Source organism: Falco cherrug, chromosome 7 (assembly GCF_023634085.1).
Source record: "Falco cherrug isolate bFalChe1 chromosome 7, bFalChe1.pri, whole genome shotgun sequence".
Taxonomy (NCBI): Eukaryota; Metazoa; Chordata; class Aves; order Falconiformes; family Falconidae; genus Falco; species Falco cherrug.
Window position 1 is genome coordinate 73,082,427 of NC_073703.1, and position 13,808 is coordinate 73,096,234.

Below are 13,808 nucleotides of genomic sequence, written 5' to 3' on the forward strand. Positions count from 1 at the left end.
ACTGTGCTGCAGTGTAAAGACGGCCTGTGATTTTCAAAACCTGAAGATCAGTCTTTAAAATGCAACTCCTTGGACAGTAATAATATTGTGTCAAGTAAATACATACACCCCTCACCAATGGAGTTTTGGTTTTTTTCTTTGTACCTTTGCTGCTTCTGCAGAAGCCAGTAGTGCAGAGGACTGAGGGTACAGCCACACAGAGTGGCTTCTGTTTTGTGAGCTCTAACTAAACGTGCAATGGACAGCCATTAAGGTTGGGAAAGCTCGCAAAAAGCTTAAAAACAAATAAACCACAACATTTCTTTCTTTTTTATAGAACTCCTTAGATTGCTCCTTTTTTTTATAAAAATGAGAAATCAGGGGTTAGTCATGCTTTGTATGCTATCTAAAGGCTTTAATCAGCAGTGCCTCCCCTGTCCATTCAGAGGGGGTCATATCCATCTTTTTTCAGATTTTCTGTAGCTGGAAGAAGTGTTTTTGCCAGCCACCACAGACAAGTTTTCCTAAAAGGCTCAATCTGTCCATTTAAGTGTTCCTTCAGCCTGATAATGATTTAAAAACTGTGCCTGCTGGTCTGAACCTGGATTTCATGTTCTAGTTCCCTCCTAACAAAATAAATAGAATGTTCTTTGCTGTAGATGCCCCATTGCAATGGGGTCTCCAGGAAGGGATTCTGCATCCAGCCCATCATAAATAATCACGCAGAATTCAAGAGAATATTTTAAGACCAACACGCTCTGCACTGATTAACGTCTTCACCACTGTCATCTACAGTGGTGAAGATGACAATGAGGAGTACAATGAAGAGAACTGTAAACAGGTTTTTTCTTTTTTTTTGCAAGGAAGAAGAATGAGGGGCTTTTCAACTCTTGCAATGCACTGCGCGAATGATTTCTTAGAAAGAGCATTACAATTCTAGGAAAGAGTTGTCAACAAATTTTTGAAATAGTTTCCTAATCTTCAAAATATTGGAGCTGGTAGTCACCAGCTGTGGCTGACGCACCATTTTCTGACTCCTGTGAAATGCCTAACTGTCTGTTTCCATAGTGGTATCATTCCCATACCTCCCTTTCCTTAAATAGAGTTTAAAATGGGGTCCACAAATCAGATGATGCGGTCCACAATTCAGATGGCCATCAAAGAGTCTTCAAAATTTCTCAAAATTCAGGTACTTCTTTTCTGGGAAACATACTCTTTGCTACTTTAACAGAACGTGTTTGTGTATGTATGTGTAGGTATTTACAAAGAGGCATTTAGTAAAACATTCGTTAAAACGTTGACTGTCTCTCACTTAGAGGTGAGAGATTCTGAGGGAAGGAATGGATTGCACATTCCCAGTGAGTGAAAGCGAGAGAACACCCTGCTCCCACGCGTTCCCTCCGTAAATGCCTGTGCTAGTTCTCAGGCGGCCCCAAGCTGATTTTCACATCCCCCCTGCCCTTCAGGCTGGCTGGCAGGGCTGCCTGTTAGCGCTCCCTCACTGCCTTTCAGGCTGAGCATGCCTGTCAACAAGACAAACAGGAGGGCTTTGCTAACCTTAGTGTCCTCAGCGGAGACGGGGAAGGAGCACTCGCGTCACCAGCTCTGCTGGCAGGCATCACAGGACAGCAGGTCTGGGCAGAGGTTTTGTGTCGAGCCCTCCCTGGGGACACGTTGATCCCAAAGGTTTCCTTTTGGGTGTCAAAGGGCGATTGTTTTGAAAAGGAGTGCTGAGGATGGTTTTCGAATCATTTAAGATCAACAAAGAGCAGCTTCTGAGTACGTGTTGGACCTGCAGTTCCACTGCACTTGGCAATAGCTGCTGTTAAAGAGTCCTTTTCCTGGCCAGAAGCAGAGCTTGTGGGCAGACAAAAACCAACAGAAAATCCAGTACCAACAGAAAATTCTTAAATCCCTTGCTAAGGGATTATCAAAAGCTTGATTCCTTTTAGTGCTTCTGGGTCTGAAGCTGAATTTCAGCAAGCAAAAGCATCTTCAACAGCTCTTAAGTTGTGTGTCCTTTTAATGCTGCAAGACATAAATAATGCTACTTGCATGCATCTCAGTTAAATGTACCGTGGCTAGCTTCTTCAACCAGTCTGGAGCTTAAAGGCCAGCTTCAAAATGCTGGCGGTGTACTTTTTTCTACACATAGCTTCAGTCCACTTGGAAGAAAATTGGATTGGTTAAACAAGTCTTTATGTAAGGTACAAAGAGAGCCTATTTGTAGCCTAACATGAGTGTCAAATAATCAGTACCTGTTAAACAGACTGACAACCTGGCTGAAGACAATGCTACCAAAGAGGATAAGGTACAGGCTATGATGGTACAGTCTTGCTGTGAATACAACCCAGTCAAGGAAGTGTCAGGTATGTTCTTTGAAGGTTATGGGAACATTGTAGAGATGTTTGTTTTAAGAAGAAAGATACATGCATACGTTTTCCTTTTTTTTTTTCTTTTTCAAAAAACTTCTAGTTACATGAAAGACCCCTGGGATCCACCTCCACCATCGAACATTTGCTTTCGTTGTGGAAAACCTGGCCACGATAGAAAGAACTGCCCAACAAAATGGGTAAGGTTGTGGGGCGCTTCTGGTGTTACTGAACCTTTTAGGGTTTTTACCTTGGCATTTATGTGACAAAGACATGAACGCTCCTAGTAAGAATTGTTTCTCTTGGGGTGAAATACAGAGGTTACATGGCAATGTTGCAAAGCCCTTCCATATTCAAGGGAAGCCTGGAATTCTGAATGTGAAATTTTCTTTTCTCTAGCTCACAGTCATTAAAGATGTCCATAGATCTTTCTCAGTGAACTTTCACACCTATTTTTGTCTGTTTCAGTAGGACTGGAAATTTTTCTTGCTTCTAACTCTGTTCAATGACCATTCAAAGTTTTTAGTATTTCCTATAAAAACAAGATGTTTCTGTTGACCCCATCTATTGAATATCTGTGAGTTTTAACTACCAGAAGCCTCTGGCTGAGTATTCATGCTGTTTAACATCAGTCACTGAATGTATATGCAAAAGGGACAAATTCAGCTTTCATAGATGGATTATTAAAGAATTTCCACAAGCCGAATGGGTTCCTCTAGGTTTGCTTTTAATCACAGTACAGAGTTGGGCATCACCTCAGTGAGTGGCAACTTGCAATTTTTCATTTTGCATCTTAGATAGATTTCTTAAAGCAATTACATAATCCCTAAAGTCCAGTCATAAGAGTCCACTTAAAGTTTCATCATCTTTCCAATTCTTCTGTTCTTCTTGGTCAGCCGGAAAGTACTTTGAATTCTCATCCGTCAGCTGATCCTCATCATTCAATCCAATTGTTGACCGTGTAGGTCACGCTGTTCTCCTCTTGACTCAAAATCATAAAAGTCATTTATATCTAATCATAATCATCTGACAGGCTTATTTGATTATTGCTTACTGTTTAACATACACATTTATTTTTAACTACCGATTAACTCAGTTGAAGGCTAAATCAATCATGGAAAGAATTGTACAATGGACGTGGTTATATTGTTATTGCTGCACCTGTGTTTTCACTGCTGCTAACAACTAATCTTACTACTTTAACCTAGACAATACTGCTATTAATCTATGATTAACCTTGAACATAGATGGTGAATATAAGTTTCCCCAGGGACTTGTGGATATTTCTCGAGCTAGCTCGACAGCATCAGTGAGCAAAAACTGACCTTGGGAGAGAGACACAGTTATGCTTGTTGGGAGGAAGTCATGGGAGCAAGAAGAGAAACTTCAAGATACGGAGTTGTCTGCAGAGCTTGTGGCCTTGTAGGTAAAGGCCGTTGCTAAGTTGCTGTGTCTGCAATAGAAAAAAGAGCTACAGTGGAAAATTACTGAGCACAATCACAGGCTGATACGTCAGCCCGCTGCAAAGGCAAAAAGGCTTGCTTGATTTTAGTAAAGTGTCTTTGAGGTGTCTTTGATTGTCTTCGAGTCTTCAATCTGCTCTCAGTGTCCGTGCATCAATAAGCCACAGGGACTGACTCAGAACCCTGAAAGAAGCTCTCACTCTGCAAAGCATTTTGGAGGGGCAGCGGGTTTGTGTCTCTGCTCCGAACAGATGGTGAGCAAAGGGCTATTTCACCCTGAAGGGTCCTGAAGTTAAGCCAAAGAATGACTGAGTCCAAAACACTGCTCAAACCTCTGGTACATCCTGGCTATATTCACTGAGGAAAGTAGATATTTCAGTCGAGCAACCCTTATGCTAGGTAAAAGGGGAGGATTAAAGGCTTTCACTGCTTAAAATAATCACTGCAATGTCATATTAAGTGTGGGTCTTAAGATGAGAGATGTCTGCATTTCCATTCTTAACAGGACAAAAATGTTGAGTCTCTTCCCAGGATTAAAAGAAGCACAGGAATTCCAACAAGTTTCATGATGGAGGTGAAAGATCCCAATACAAAGGGTGCCATGCTGACAAAGGCTAGGAAAAATGCAATACCAACTATTAATGTGTAAGTGTGGAATTCACTGGATTGACCAAAAAGTGAATGAGATAAACCATGTAAAAATGTCTTGAGTGTCAATGTAGCCGAGGTGGCCAGCCTCTGCCATTACGAGGGAGGAAACATTATCATCGTATCTTAACATTAAGATCTGCAATACTTTACAATATTAAAATAGGGTGGTCTTAATGTTCATGCCCCTGGAAGCTGGCTGACCTTGGGATATGCTAAGAACCTGTATTTATGCAAGGCATTTCAGTAGCATTTACAGTTGGCATCTTTCTCTTTGAAAACTTGTTTTGCTTCTGGTTTATGTTTCAAAGGCTTCTTGCAAAATTTAATAAATAGCCCTTGGACTGAGATTTCCTCCCCCTCCAACTTTTAGTGAAGTTTTCCTGTAGCTATAAACTAAGAAATTCCTACTGTGTGCTCTCAAGAGTGGCTGTTGGAAAGTGCACTCGGTAGCACTTCCCTTTTTCTGTCGTGGATCTCCTGTTGTAGAAGCTGTAACACAGGCTTCTTTAATTTACAAAATGAAATTACTTGGGGACAAACTTTACCCTGATCCAGCAATTTACATTTACCCTCTGGCAAAGAAGAGGTGGGATTCCTTTCCCCTGCTCTCTAGCTGCCAAGCAATCATTTTTCCAGTCTGAGCTAATTTTGGAGTTGATCCAATGGAAAGGAGAGTTCTGCAGAAGGAAAACTGTTCCTCCCTCCTTCTTCTTCTGATAGCGTGGCTCTAGAGAAGTCATTTAGCATAAATGCCTACGTTGTAGAAAGCCAATGTGGAGTGAGAAGGCTTCCATCTATTACCTTCGTTGGATAAAATCCAAAGCTTGTAAAAGTTTTCCTTTAGCCATCTTTCGATTTTTAATTTTTCCTCCTCTCACCCCCCTCTCCTCCAGAGAAGCTTATGCTAGAGGGAAGAAGGAAAAGCCTCCCTTTTTACCAGAGGAGCCTTCCTCCTCCTCCTCCTCCTCAGATGATCACATTCCAGAGGAGTCGTTATGTCCCATTTGTAAAGATGCGATGACGGATGCAGCAGTTATTCCCTGCTGTTTCTGTAATGGTATGCAGCCCATGGCTCAGCACCTCCACGTCACCTACAAAAAGGCAACACCCTGACACCAGGAGGGCCAGATTTCTTTGCGGAGGGCGAGGAGTGGGGTGTCGTGCACCGAGAGCAGGGGCAGCTCCGGAGCACAGCTCGGCAGAGCCAGGAACTGGCTGCCTGTGCTCGCCCCCAGGGCCGCGGAGCTGCCTGTCCTGTTGAGAATGTTATGCAGAGGCTTCTGTGATTGTATATTTACAAAAAAAACCCCAACCCCAAAAAAGTTTTTCTTTTTCTGGCTGTGTCCTTGGGTGTGACTGCAGAGTGGTCTGTGCATCCCTCTGCTCTGGCAGTGGTTAGAGAGGGGCTTTGTGGTGCCTGTTCATTAGTAGGCATTGGGTTGCAATCCAAGCTCCCGGACCCTTCTCTGCCACCTGAATAATGCTGCAAGAAGCAGCAGGGTCAGGAATGGATTTGCGTGGCAGGGACATACCCTGAAAACTGCAGCTCCTGCCTAATAAAACTCGGCTCAAATGTTCAGAGGGAGCATCTACATCTTGCTGTGGGACTGGGAGACCTGTCACAGGACCCAGTTCTAATGGTGCCGTCCAGCTGACTTGAGAGGACTTGAGGCAGTCCTGAAAGTCAGGACCAGACCTTGCCTAGCTTCAGTGCAGAACAACATGAGAGTTTGGGTGAGAACTGCAAGCCAAAAGATAGAAGAGAAACTGCCCACGGTGGGATTGATCTCGGCAGCTCTTTTTTTCTAGCATGGGAGTGATGATGCAGCCTCTGACCTTTGTGAAATGTGTCCTGGAGTCCCTCACCAGTGAGGGAGGCAAAGGTCTAGCACTGCCTCTGGCCCACGGCAGAGGTGGGAGAGAGTTCTGGACGTGTCTCTCCCATCAGTTGTCTCCAAAGGCTTTCTGTGGTGGGTGTGTGGCTCTAGGGAAGGCCTGGGCCGTGATATTTCTTTCTCACAAACTTTCTGATGCCGACCATCTGGACAACACATCTCTCTGGTGAGAAGGGGCTGAGAGAGATGGGACTCTTCAGCCTGCAGAAGAGAAGGCCCAGGGCACCTTCTCCATATAGATCACTATCTGAAGGCAGGGTGTGAAGAACCTGGAGCCTGGCTCTTTCCAGTGGTGCCCAGCATCCATGCGGCTCAGGGTGACCCTCCTTCAACAGGGGCTGTCACCAGGTGGCCCCCGGAGGGCTCTGCCAGCCCCAACCGCTGCACCAGCGTGTGATGCTGGCACAACTACCAGCAGCAGCAGGGACCACCTGAAAGGGGCTTGAGCAGACACGGAGGTGTGGAACAACGCTGCCGGAGGGGCTTTGCATCGCAGGGTCTGTCTCTGAGGCTGGGTGAGCGCCTGGGTGCACCTGCAGGTGCACCCCTGAGAGCACTGTGATGTCACCAGAGGGTCACAGTCACCCCTCGACTTCACTTGGGCTGCACAGCAACACTGCCAGCATCGCGTACTGCCAGCGTCACGCGAGACGTGGAGTCCTGTGGGCAGCACCCAAGCCATCGAGTCCTGCCACAGCACGCCAGATGTTGAGAGCTGCCAGCGCCTGAGGAGCCAGAGAGTCCTGCCTGTGGAATCCGAGCCTTCCAAGTCCCACCAGCAGCACCTGAGCCTTCGAGTCCTGCCGGCGGCACCCATCCAGCCCTGCCAGTGGCAGGTGATATAGCAAGTGCCGCCAGCAGCTGACAGGGCACCAACTTCCAGCACCAGCGATGGAGGCGTCCAGGCATGAGCCAGCAGCACTGGGAGCCGCCAGGATCTCCCGGCGGGAGGACACCTGCCCCATCTGCTTGGGTCCCCTTGAGGGCCCCGCTGCTGTGGATCCGTGCTGGCATGCATTCTGCCACGCTTGCATCCAGCACTGGGCTGACACCACCGTCACTGCCACCTGCCCCATATGCCGGGGGTGCATTGTGGCCATCCACCGCCTGCAGGGACAGGTGGACCACAATGGGGCAGCTCGCCATCATCACGGCCGTCTCCATCCTCAGGTAGAGCTGTGGCGGTGTCAGGGGCGGTGGCAGCAGCAGCAGCAGCGGGGCCCCGGAGGTCCCCGGCGCCAGAGGCTCTCTGACAATGCTGAGGAGGGCAGACTCCCCATGCCCCGCTAGCGCATCCGCAGCATGTCCAGCCCGCAGGACAGAGACCGCAGCCCCCTCTGCCGCTTGCCGGACGTCAGCGAAGGTCTGCAGTGGCTGCACAGGTTCTTGGAGGATGAGCCGGGCTCAGGGGACCATGCGCGCCGCCGCCCCTTGCCCCGCTACCGAGTGAGGCGTCCGGGCCCCCCAGGGGCCCCCTGAAATAAAAACACTGGGGATGCTGAGAGGGGCCACACCTGGTTTCTTCTGTGTCTGGTTGCTCATTGCTGCACAAGTCGGGGAGTGAGAGGGGTATGGCCCTGGGAACTGGGGAAGAGGCTGGCATATGGCTCAAGAACTGGGAGGGAGGGAGGAATGTGGGTGTCGGAATGGGGGAGAGGGGCCACTTCTGGCTTCTTCTCTGCTGCTTTGCTCATCGCTGCGGGGATGGGATGCATCCCCAGAAGGGGAAGGGGGAGTGCCCTGGGACTCTTGCCAGCAGATCCCCAAAGGGGCCAGTGCCTGCTGTCCTGAAGGCCAGGGCGAGGCAAGCAGCTGAGATGGGGGTTTCAGGGAGACCCTCCTCTCCTCTCCTGCCCCCACACCCCTGTGCTGCTGAGGGCTGGGGGAGGCTCTCCGGGCTGGGGGAGGCAGCCCTGGCACAGCTGCCTGCCCAAGGGCAGCTGCCTGCGGGAGAAGCAGCCCCAGCTGGGATGTGCCTCACATTTTGGGGTCACTTCTTCAGGGAAACCCGCAGCCCTTCCCTGCTGCAGGGCAGCCCCACCAGCTGTGCTGCAGGGTATAGCCTGTGGCCCTGCTGGGGGGGGGGCTGTGGCGGTTTTAACCCGCACTTGCAGCCTCTCCCCCCGGCAGGCTTTGGTGGGACACAGGTTCCCTAGGAGAGACCCGCCCGGGCTGCGGCACTGCCAAGACCCTCACTTGCTTTTCCGGGCATTCACAGGTCGTTCTGTCTGGGCTTCCTCCCATCCATGGCTGCCTGGCAGGGCTGGCGCTTGCTGTCAGCTCCACCCGCGGCTGACTGCATCATGGCGTTTGACTTTTTTGTGTAGCGGCACTTTGCTGTTGGCACAGCTGCACGGGCTACAGCCAGCTGCCAGTAAGACGGCACTGCTGGAGCTGGTGCGGCGTGCAGAGGTCACCGCTGGAATCCCAGCTGTCACACACAGATGCAGTCGTCTTGGCTGACCAGCAGCTGAGAAAGACAGCAGTGCTGAACAAGCTCTTACAGGGAGTGGGTACCAGCATGTTCTTGCACCTGTTTGGTATTCTCTGATAACATGTGAACCAAGTGACCGGCTGCAAGGTTTGAAGGGGGACAAGTGAGGTGTGGCTCTCGGGAGAGAAGACACTACTTGGATTCCTGCAAATACAGTGCTGCCTCGTTCTGGACTCCAAGGCTCAATTTTGCAAACTAGTTTCTACACGCCATAAAAGCAACCCATAGATAACGGAGAGCACGAGTTTGTGCACATGCAGCCAGTGTCATAACCCTACTCCCTACACTCACTGATGCGCCAAAAGGTGTATGTGCCTACGCGAACAATGCTGAACTCCATAAAGGCAGTCCTAACTGCCCTGCCTTCCCCTGCCTGTTTTAAGCTGTCGGCTTTCTCCTTTCCCAGGACCAGCTGTATCGCCTCCTTTCTGTAGCAAAAGTAATAAAGCCACTAAGTACCTTCTCCAGGGGAGCAGTGCTGCACTTGCCCAAGATGTACTTTTTTGGCTCTTCATGAGTGCAGAAGTGTTGGGTCAATTTTCTGACCACTGAAAGCGGGGAGCAGAACTTTTGTGCTGTGCCTCACATGGCTGCCAGGGCAGGGTGAGAAGCAGCAAGAGAATTCCTGCCTGGCACCTTCTCCAGGAGAGCACTGCTGCACTTTGCCAACGTGTTTTGGGATTCTGCATGAGTGCAAAGGTGAGTGGCCAGTCTTCTCAGTACAGAGAGCTGGTAGCAGAACTTTTGTGGTGTGCCTTTTGATGGCTAGGAGGGCAGGGTAAGAAACAGCAAGATAATTCTTCCGTGGCACCTTATATGGCGGAGCTGTGGCTGGATATTTCAGTGGAGCATTTGGGCTCTGTACGAGTGCGAAAATGAGCTCTTAAATTTTTCAACACAGAAAACAAGTAGCCAAACTTTTGTGGTGTCCTGCACATAGGCACCAGGGCAAGGTGAGATCCAGCAAGAGAAAACCTTCTTGACACCTTCTCTGGGGGAGCTGTGGCTGGAGGTTTTCACAGAGCATTTGGGCTCTGTACGAATGCAAAAGGGAGCACTTAAATTTCTCAACACAGAAAGCAGGTAGCAAAACTTTTATGATGTCTTTTACATGGCTACCAGGGCAGGGTGAAAACCAGGGTAAACAGGTCCAGCTCCCAGCCTTTACTCCTAAGAGAGATGCTCCAGGTCCCCTCATGTTTGGATCCATACACTGGACCTGCTCCAGTAGTTCCCCATCTCTCTTGAACTAGGAATTCCAGAACTGGATAGAGCACTCCAGACGCAGCCTCACCAGGACAGGGTAGAGGGCACCCCAGACAGTGCTGTAGACAGATTTTGTGCCTTTGTGCAAGGCACAGTTTGCAGCACCTGCAGTGCGTAAGGTCTGTCCCTTACTGGGAAACGATCAGCAGCAGCAGACGAGGCCGAGGGGACGGCACCTGAAAGCTGAAACTGGATGCCAAGGACGTGAGCAAACGCTGCTGTCCTCAACAGCAGAGAGAAACACGACTGGGAAGCACAGCCCTGACAAGAAAAGAAGTTGCTGACAGTGGTGTCTCTGCTGCCCATGAGGGCCTTTGGTGGAGGTGAAGGTGATTGCCAGGAACGATAAGGTGCTGCTGACAGGCTCACTGTGAAAATGGTTGGTGTGTTCATTGACTGTGTCATCAATGGGGAGAGTACTGGCCAGTGGTGAGAAAAACCAGCAGTTTGAGGACGTAGTCACACGAGCGGAGACACTGGTGTGATGTGCATTGTGGATATATCAAGATGAAGTCCCTGGCGGTCTTGCAAAACGTCGTGGGTCACCTGAAGAAGACAAAGGCCAGCCCCATCGCTGTCCAGCTGATGGAGAAGCTCCTGCCCCTCTTTGCTGCGGTAAGGCTGATGGGGGAGCCCAAGCCTCGTGGGCAGGCAGGTGCTGGTCGGGGACAGCTACCTACAAGGATGCAAGTCCTACTCTGCTTCTCTCTACCAGGGCTTCAGCGAGCTGAGAGAGCTCTCCATCAGCCTCTTCAGAGACCTAATGAAGACTGTGGTGAGGAAAAACAAGAGGCAGGTGAAGACAAAAGTGGAAATGGGCTTGTTCCCTCTCATCTTTCACATGAGCGACCAAATCCACAGCGTGGCCAAGGCACAGATTCCAAAGCTAAGCAGTGATGTAGGGATGAAAACCTGAGATGTTTGGGCCAGGGTACCTCCCAGCTTCCTAAGGGCAGGATGACCCCAGGAAGAAAGGAAAAGGCAGGGAGATGCCAGGTCTCCTTCCCCAGGCCGTGGTGTCATCTCCCAGTTTCTGCTGTTCTGCAGGCCTCCAGGGAAGCCCTCCTCGCTGCAGCAGAGCTCCTCAAGTGGAAAACACTCAAAAACCTGCTGCAGAGCCATCAGGCATGGAGGATTGCAGAGTGCTTGGTGAGGACAACCCCTGGAGGAGGGCTGCCGCACGGGTCTGCCCTGTGCGCTCTGCAGCTGTGCCTCACCTGCCCTGCTGCAGCCCGCAGCCCACAGCCTGGAGCTGCATCCTTGTTCCCTGTCCTCGAGAAGAGAGCCCCAAGGGCTCTTCTCCACACCCCTCTCCCCGCACCCAGCGGGAGGGAGGGCTCTGGGCAGCGGCGGGTGCTGGCAGGCGGGACTGCTCTGGCCAGCTGGGGAGGCTGTGGGACATGCCCATACCCTTGTGCTCTCTCCAGCTACGGTGGGACAGGTGCAGGACCGCAGAGTACTTGAATCAGAGCCTGCCATACCTGGAGGATGCTCAGGCCACCTTGCGAACAACAGCTGTCAGGTTCATTGGTGAGTCACAGCCCCCAGGGTCCCGCTTTTGGCAGCCCAGCCCCAGTCCCACCGCTGCACCGGCAGCAAGGAGCAGCACTGTGGCTGCCAGAGCCTCGGCTGCCCCGTGCAGGGCCTTGGCCTCTCTCTCCCACCCTTGACCATGCAGGTGGGCTTGATGGCTGCCTTGCTCAGTCCCACCGGCCTCAGCTACTGCTCTTCCCTGGGGTCAGCCTGGTGAGGGGGAGGAGGGCGTGCAGCCCAGCCAGCTGAGCTGGGGGCTGTGCTGCTGGGAGCACGCTGGGGAGTGGGGGGTCTGATGAAGCTCTGTCCCTAGGGCTTGCTGGGCAGCTCCTGAGGGACCAAAGGGAGGAAAAGCTGGCTGAGATCTGCAGCAGTGAGTAGCGAGCATGGGCTGGAGGGGATGCCTGGTGGTTTTCGCAGACACGGCAGTTCATCTCTGCTCCGTTTCTTTCCATCACAGCCCTTCAGGCCTTGGAGGAAGACAGTGGAGCCTCCACCTGTTCCCTGGCAGTTCAGACCACCTCCATCCTGAGCACTCCAAGGGTGTGGCAAAAGTCACGATGCACCCTGCAATCACTGTGCTGCTGGTGCTGCTAAGCCAGGCAGAGGTGCAGCTCTTCTCCAGAGAATGGCTGCAATTCAATAAAGCTGGAACAAGAAGCCTGAACCCAGGATGTCATTCCCAAGTAGAACTGACGGGCAGTGAGGAGAGGGCATGGGATGGGTGGTCCCAGCCCTGACCTCCCTGTAGTCCTCCGGGCATCCCAGCGACACCACAGTATCTGCTTTTACTGCACTGCCACGTCCCTCCACCATGATGCACTCAGGTCCCCGAGCCTACAGCTCCCAGCATGCCCTGGGAACAACCTGGCCATGGGGCGGCCCCGGGCCTACAGCTCCCAGCATGCCCTAGGAACAACCGGGCCATGGGGCAGCCCCGGGCCTACAGCTCCCAGCATGCCCCGGGGCCCGCCTTCTCCCAGCAGGCCATGGGACATCCCTGCCCAGCAGTCAGGCCCTGGGGGGACACCAGCCCCCAGCCCGGGCCCTGTAGGCCCCATGGCCCCTTCCCGGGACTGCCCGAGCACAGGCCCCGGCCCCGGAGCCCCCGTGGGCAGAGACGAGGGGAAGGGAGGCACTGAGCGGCAAGGAGAGGTGGGTCAAGACGGAGGGGTGGCCGGAGAGGGACAGGAGGCGGCCAGAGGGGCAGGGGGAGGGGAGGGGCTGGGCAGGGATGGAGAAAGGACAGGGGCTGACGAGGAGCGGGCAGAGGGATGGAGCGGGACAGAGACAGAGGGGCAGGGGGTGCCGCAAGGAATGCAGGATCAGCAGCAGGAGAGAGGGCTAGGGAGAGGAGCGGAGGGGCGGGAAGGGGGACGGAGGCACAGACCAGCACAGGCAGGGTGAGGGGACAGGATCCGTGAGCGGCTTGTGACTTTGGCAGTGGGCAGCAAAGCTGCTTCTGTGGGTCTTTCCTTTCCCCCTCTGCCCTTATCCCCTCCCCACCCTTCCTCTCGGTGAGGCTGTGTCTGTGGTGTGCCTGCTCTGGTGAAAGGAGCTCCTGCACCAGCCTGAGGGCAGAAGAAGAGGGGCAAGGAGCGAGCTGTCGCAGTCCTTAGTTTGCAGGTTTAATGTATCGGCCCTCTTCAGAAAACACAGCGTGTCTGTGTGTCAGTGGTGCCGGCAGATTTTTATTCTTTATAGCAATTTCTTTAAATACCGGGCTTCATGCAGAAGGTTCACACGGTGCTGTGCTTGTAGTAAATGGAATTGCTTTTATGCATGCTGCATTCTGGAGGTGGCAAGTGCCAGGTTAGAGATGAAGATGGAAATGAAAGCAAGTGACGCACACGCAGTGGTGATCCTGCCACAAGCATGCTGTGTATTGACCCGGGAGAACGCTGCAGGGACTCTCAGAAGTCAAGGTTTTCAGTGCTGTTTCTGTGTTTGATACCCAAGGGATGGTTTCCCTCTGCATGCGTTTCTGGGCAGGCATGTGCATGGAACATAGGTGTGTCTGTGTGCCGTAAGTGGGACTGATGGCAGCTTTTCATTTCATTCCAACTCAAAAGTAAAGAAAGATTGTACCTGCAAAAGAATTCAAACAGCCGTCTTTGTTTCCCAGAGCAAGCATACAAGCATGGGGGAGCGGTTT